The 7,447-nt window shown below is 39.7% G+C and overlaps 1 pseudogene across 1 annotated transcript; it reads right to left on the bottom strand.

Moving 5' to 3' along the window:
- Window positions 1–705: 705 nt before the first annotated feature.
- LOC100579881 lies at window positions 706–1,449 on the bottom strand (annotated as a pseudogene). The gene has a single exon (XR_122748.4). The product of XR_122748.4 is annotated as a 60S ribosomal protein L10-like (transcript).
- Window positions 1,450–7,447: the final 5,998 nt, after the last annotated feature.

Genomic DNA, 7,447 nt, shown 5'->3' with positions numbered 1-7,447 from the left:
CAGTCCTACTTGGACAGACTGGGATTTCTGACCTTGTGCATGAGGTCTCAGATCTGTTCATTTAAGCCTAGCAGAAGTTTCCTTGATTATCTGTTATCTGGCCTTCTATCCTAGAGTTTCGTGAAATTATTTTCCATACCGAATTTAAAAAGTCACATTGATAATGATCTGGTGGAATTTACATCGTTACTGACACTGTCGTTATTCTGTCCTTAGAGAAAGGGAAGAAAGCCTGAAAATATGAAGACTTAGTGTGATCACCTAAAACCTCCCAGACATTGGCCTATTTTCCATCTGATAGTGTAATATGCAATATGCTTATAATAATATGTAATAAAAAGTTCATGATGTGCATTTTTGAATACATATTCCATTGGGGAGTGATAGTTTTTGCTTTATTGAACATTTTTAAAGTACCTAAAAATAAACCATAGCTTTTAGCCCGTACATAATTGAATTTAAAATACTTCATTTCAATAGTATACATTCATGGGGATTATATTGCAACCATTATTTAAACAAGTTTTAAGACACCATATCTGGAAACATTTTATCATATTTGGCATCATTGATTATAGTCAAAAGTTAAAAATGCTGAAGAGTTTAAAATATCCCTTGATTCAGTGTATTTCATGGCTTTACCTTTGACTTTTTCAGGGTTCTCACAAAGTCGGGTCTGAGCATTTCTGCTAGTTTTTTTTTTTCTTTTTGGACAGGAAGTAGAATTTATTGGTGAGTATTAAGAGGGGGGCAGCATATTGGAAGCCCTCATGAGTGCAGGGCCCGCCACTTGTCCAGAGGGCCACGATTGGGGATGTACTTGACCCCACAGCCATCTGGGATGAGCCACTTCTCAGCCACCATGTCTTCAAATTCATCAGCATTGAACTTGGTGAAGCCCCACTTCTTTGAGATGTGGATCTTCTGGCGGCCAAGAAACTTGAACTTGGCCTGCGCAGGGCCTCAATCACATGCTCCTTGTTCTGCAGCTTGGTGCTGATGGACACGATAACTTGGCCAATGTGAACCCTGGCCACGGTGCCCTGGGGCTTTCCAAAGGCACCTCGCATGCCTGTTTGGAGCCTCTCAGCCCCAGCACAGGACAACATCTTGTTGATGCGGATGACGTGGAAGGGGTGGAGCCGCACCTGAATATGGAAGCCATCCTTGGCACAACTTTTTACCATGTACTTATTGGCACAAATTCAGGCAGCCTCTAGGGCTTCAGAGGACAGCTGCTCATATTCATCTGACACCATGTGACCACAGAGCGGAAACTCATCCACTTTTGCCTTCTTCTGCCCCAGGTCAAAAATGCGAATCTTGGCATCAGGGACACCTCGGCAGAAGCGAGACTTTGGGTATGGCTTGTTCTTACAATACCGGTAACAAAGGGCGGGGCGGCGGCCCATGGCGACACCAGAATCTTCAGTGGCACACCGATGGGGAAGAGCCATTTCTGCTAGTTTTTCAATGTTTCTGTGTAGGGCACAGCAGGCCATCTACTGTGTCACTTTGCTGGTGTTCTTCTTTTTATCTTTCCTTCTGTTTTTAAGTTGACTTCCTTTGTTCAGCATTCAATTGGTTACTGTAACCAGCGATTGTTTTCCACCATTCAGACAAAGCTGGTTATGCAGTTTCTTGTTTGGCAGTGTTTCTGTGGGAGAATGGGAGATTGACGCTGCCTCCTCTGTGACTTGGTTGACGTCATTCTCTTGAAGCACATTTCTTAAGCAGATGACAGTGTCTCTCTGCCCAGTCCTCCCACGCCTATGTGATCTTGCAGACGGCTACCCAACAGACTCATAAAAGCTCAACCTCCAAGCCTCATGTCAGAGATCATACAGAGAGACTGAAAGAGCCTGGGAGGGCTGCTTCTCTGGAAGAGCCACAGTGACCATCACCCAGCAGCTACTACGTGGACTGACTGCCTGACCACCCGCAACCCGTAACCCCAACACTGGCTGCCCACTTCCTATGGCTTATCGGGTCTTTAATTAATTCCTCTGTTGAGCTGTACTGCGACGTGTCTGGGAAACTATGTTTTGTATTACGATAAGCCACAACCACAAGCCAAAATAAAGAATTTTTGAAAATCAGATAGTTATGTAACCATAAATTTTTAAAAACACAGATAGCTTTGTAACTAAATAAGATCTCAAGATCTTATTACAATGATTAATTCTCCGGCATATCCCACCCAAGGGGTATCACTCTAGGCTTAAGAACATCATTCTGTGAGAAAATACAGTCATCACTCAGTAACTGTAGTGGTTTGGTTCCAGGATCTCCAGCAGACACCAAAATCCACAGATGCTCAAGTCCCTCATACAAAATGGCATAGTATTTGCATATAACTTATGCACATCTTCCCATATGCCTTAAATTATCTCTAGATTATAATACTTAAAATAAAGCAAATGCTATGCAAATAGTTGTTATGCTATATTGTTTAGGGAATAATGACAAGGAAAAGAAATATGTATGTGCATGTACAGTACAGACACAACTCTGCTTTTTTATCTGAATCCATGCATGTGGAACCCATGTACACAGGGGACCAACTGTAACGGTCTGGGAAAAGCATGCTTCACTTCAGGGATGTGTGGTAATGTTGCTGTTGTCTTATCAGTAGAAAGCAAGTCTTCCCTCACAGTTGCTGGGTAGAGGCCAGCTTGCCAACTGAAACGAACAGCAGAGAAGGCCGGGAGTGCTTCATGGCTCTCCATAAGGAATTGCAAATTTGTGGGATGAACATATTGACAATGAGGGTTTTCTAAATATGGATTTTAATTGGTGTCATGTCTTGAATTTATAGAAGCACGTATTCCAGTGAGCTGTAAGCACAACTCCAGTACTCTTTTCCTTCCTTCTCAAGGCACCTCTGTGAAGCAGGCCAAGGCCAAGCATGGTGGTGCTTTGACTGATGGATAGAGGCAGTGAGCATGAGCCACCAGGCGGTGGAAAGCAGATGAAACCAGCATGGACGGCCATTCCCTGCTCTGTGTAACTGGTGCTCTTCTGTCTCACCACAAGGTTTGGCAGGAGGTGGTTTTCTCAGGCAATGACCCAATGCCCCAGGAAATACGCGAGGACCCAGCTCAGTAGTAACCTTGAGGAAGCACATTTAAGTGTCTGGTATACACAAAAGAAGATATACGCACTCTTTATTAAGGGCATACTGTGTGCCAAACATTGTGTTAAGCGCAGTTTATAGACACGAGTCGACTTAATCTTTTGGAAAACCTGAAGATGGGGTTACTCTAATTATCTTCATGTTACGCATGAGGAAACTACCACTTGGATGGAACAAACAAATATTCAAGATCATGTGGCTGGTAAGTGGTAAACTGGGATAACATAGACAGGCAGGCCATTTGATCCTGTCTTTCAAGTGAGCTGGGCAGCCTCTTACCAGGTGTCTATGAAATCTCAGCAGCAGCAGGGCTGACATTTGAGCCTTTATGAGCAGGTGAAAACACTGGTACTTACAGGGAAGGGCTTAGATTGCCACACACTTGATGTAATAACCATCTTTAACTTAATGCAGCCCACGAAACTGTATATAAGAATTGCATGTGCCTTTGAGTCCATCACCAAGGATAGAACTCATATAGAATATACTTAGACCTCAAAAAGCATGTATTCAGCCATTGGTAGTTTTATGTAGCTCTATCAAATGTATGATTAATAGACAGATTAGGTGTTTCCTCTAAAAGTAAAATTGGTAATTTTTATAATAAAATACATTTATAAATAAGTCTATTCATTAATGGTTGTTTTATTTATTTTTTATTGACAAAAATTATATATATTTATGGTAAAACATGATGTTTTGAAATATTTATACATTGTGGAATGGTTAAAGAGAGCTAATTAACATATGCATTACCTCACATGTTTATCTCTCTTTTATTGTGATAAGGCACTTAAAAATCTAATCTCTTAGTAATTTTCAAGTATACAACACATTGTTGTTAATTATGGTCCTCAAGTTGAATTTATTTCTCCTGTCTAACCGAACTTTGTACCCTTTGACCAGCCTCTCCCTCGTCCTCCTCACCCTCTACCCTCTGTTCCTGGTAGGCACTGTTCTGCTTTCTGCTGCTATGAAACTTTGTAGATTCCACATATAAGTGAGGTCATTACAGTACTTGTCTTTCTGTGCCTGGATTATTTTACTTAACGTATTGTCTTCCAGGTTAATTCATGTCGTCACAAATGAAAATATTTCCTTTTTTAAGGCTGAGTAGTATTCCATTTTGTATATACAACACATTATTTTTATCCATTTATCAGTGATGGACACTTCATAACCATTTATCAGAGATAGACTGATTTTGTAACTTAGCTGTTGTGAATAATGATGGGATGACCATGGGAACGCAGATATTTCTTTGACATACTGAAATATGTTTCAGTATGTTTCTTTTGTTCATTTGGATAAATACCCAGTATGGGATTGCTGGATCCTATAATAGTACTATTTTTAATATTTTGAGGACTCTCCATACTGCTTTCCATAACGTCTGTACTAATCATATTCCCAGCAAAAGTATACAAAGGTTCCCTTTTCTCCACACCTTCAACAACAGTAATGGGTGTGAGGTGATATTTTATTGTGGTTTTAATTTGCATTTCACTGATGATTAGTAGTGAGCATTTTTTCATACACCTGTTGGCCATTTGTATGTCTTCTTCTGAGAAATGTCTACTCAGGTCTGTATTAGTCCATTTCCGCATTGCAATGAAGAAATACCTGAAACTGGGTAATTTATAAAGAAAAGAGATTTAATTGGCTCATGGTTCCACAGGCTGTACAGGAAGCATGGTGCTGGCATCTGCTCCACTTCTGGGTAGGCCTCAGGAAACTTTCAATCAGGGCAGGAAGCAAAGGGGGAGCAAGGCATCTTACACGGCAGGAGCAGGAGAAAGAGGGGAAGGGAGGTGCTACACACTTTTAAACAACCAGATCTCACAAGAACTCACTATCCCAAGATCAGCACAAGGGGATGGTGCTAAACCATTCTTGAGAAATCCACCTTCATGATCCAATCGCCTCCCACCAGGCCCCACCTTCAACATTGAGGATTATAATTTGACATGAGATTTGAGCAGGGACACAGATCCAAACCACATCAAGGTCTTTTGTCCATTTTTAAGTTTGATTGTTTTCATGCTGTGGACTTATTTCAGTTCCTCATATATTTTGGATTTGGGCCCCTTATCAGATGTATGATTTGCAAATATTATCTCCCATTCCATTGGTTGTCTCTTCACTCTATTGGTTGTTTCCTCTGCTATGCAGACGCTTTTTACTTTCATGTAATCTCACTTCTCTGTTTTTGCTTTTGTTGCCTGTGCTTTTGGAGTCATATCCAAAAATTATTTTCCAAATAAAAATGTCATGAGGCATTCCCCATTTTCTTCTAGTATTCTTATATTTTCAGGTCTTACATTTAAGATCATTTTGAGTTGATTTTTGTGTGTGGTATACGATAAGGGTCCTTTTTTGTTTGTTCGTTTGTTTTTGCATGTACCTATCCAATTGTCTCAACACAATTTATTGAAGAGAGTATACTTTACCCATTGTGTTTTCCTAGCACCTTTGTCAAAGATTAGTTGACTATACATGCATGGGTTTATTTCTGGGATCTCTCCCATTTTGTCCATGTGTGTGTTTTTAGGTCAGTGCCATAGGTCAAAGCGATGGCTTTGTAATATAATTTCAAATCAGGAAGTGTGATGCCTTCAGCTTTGCTCTTCTTGCTCAAGACTACTTTAGCTATTCAGGGTTTTTCTGGTTCCATACAAATTTTAGGACTTTTTTTTCTATTTCTGGGTAAAATGTCATCAAAATTTTGATAGGGAATGCATTAAATCTGTAGATCACTTTGGGTAGTGTGAACATTTTAACAATATTAAATTTAACAATATTCTAACCTGTGAACTTGCTATATCTTCTCATTTATTTGTGTCTTCTTTAGCTTCTTTTATCAATGACTTGTTCTCAAAGTCCTTCACCTCTTCTGTTTATTTCTAAGTATTTTATTATTTTTGATGCTGTTGTAAATGAAGTTGTTTCCTTACTTTCCATTTTGGATAGTTCATGCTAGCATACAGAAATGCAACATTTAAAGAAGTATTCCTAGCAATCCTTCTCAAATGCTTCATAAAAACTGAAAAAAACTTCCAAATTCATATAATGAGACCAACATTACCCCCAGTAGGATACCTGATTTCCATTTCTATGCCCCATTCACTGGGAGGAAGATATGCAACCCTGGCTAGCCAGTTTTCCCAGCACCATTTATTAAATAGGGAATCCTTTCCCCATTGCTTGTTTTTGTCAGGTTTGTCAAAGATCAGATAGTTGTAGATATGTGGCGTTATTTCTGAGGGCTCTTTTCTGTTCCATTGATCTATATCTCTGTTTTGGTACCAGTACCATGCTGTTATGTTTACTGTAGCCTTGTAGTATAGTTTGAAGTCAGGCAGCAAGATGCCTCCAGCTTTGTTCTTTTGGGTTAGGATTGACTTGGCGATACGGGCTCTTTTTGGTTCCATATGAACTTTAAAGTAGTTTTTTCCAATTCTGTGAAGAAAGTCATTGGTAGCTTGATGGGGATGGCATTGAATCTATAAATTACCTTGGGCAGTATGGCCATTTTCATGATATTGATTCTTCCTATCTATGAGCATGGAATGTTCTTCCATTTGTTTGTATCCTCTTTTATTTCATTGAGCAGTGCTTTGTAGTTCTCCTTGAAGAGGTCCTTCACGTCCCTTGTAAGTTGGATTCCTAGGTATTTTATTCTCTTTGAAGCAATTGTGAATGGTAGTTCACTCATGATTTGGCTCTCTGTTTGTCTGTTATTGGTGTATAAGAATGCTTGTGATTTTTGTACATTGATTTTGTATCCTGAGACTTTGCTGAAGTTGCTCATCAGCTTAAGGAGATTTTGGGGTGAGACAATGGGGTTTTCTAGATACACAATCATGTCATCTGCAAACAGGGACAATTTGACTTCCTCTTTTCCTAATTGAATACCCTTTATTTCCTTCTCCTGCCTAATTGCCCTGGCCAGAACTTCCAACACTATGTTGAATAGCAGTGGTGAGAGAGGGCATCCCTGTCTTGTGCCAGTTTTCAAAGGGAATGCTTCCAGATTTTGCCCATTCAGTATGATATTGGCTGTGGGTTTGTCATAGATAGCTCTTATTATTTTGAGATATGTCCCATCAATACCTAATTTATTGAGAGTTTTTAGCATGAAGGGCTGTTGAATTTTGTCAAAGGCCTTTTCTGCATCTATTGAGATAATCATGTGGTTTTTGTCTTTGGTTCTGTTTATATGCTGGATTACATTTATTGATTTGCGTATGTTGAACCAGCCTTGCATCCCAGGGATGAAGACCACTTGATCATGGTGTATAAGCTTTTAGA

Source organism: Nomascus leucogenys, chromosome 4 (genome assembly GCF_006542625.1).
Source record: "Nomascus leucogenys isolate Asia chromosome 4, Asia_NLE_v1, whole genome shotgun sequence".
NCBI classification, from domain to species: Eukaryota; Metazoa; Chordata; class Mammalia; order Primates; family Hylobatidae; genus Nomascus; species Nomascus leucogenys.
Note: the sequence above shows the minus strand (reverse complement) of the source record. Positions and strands in the feature narration are given on the sequence as shown.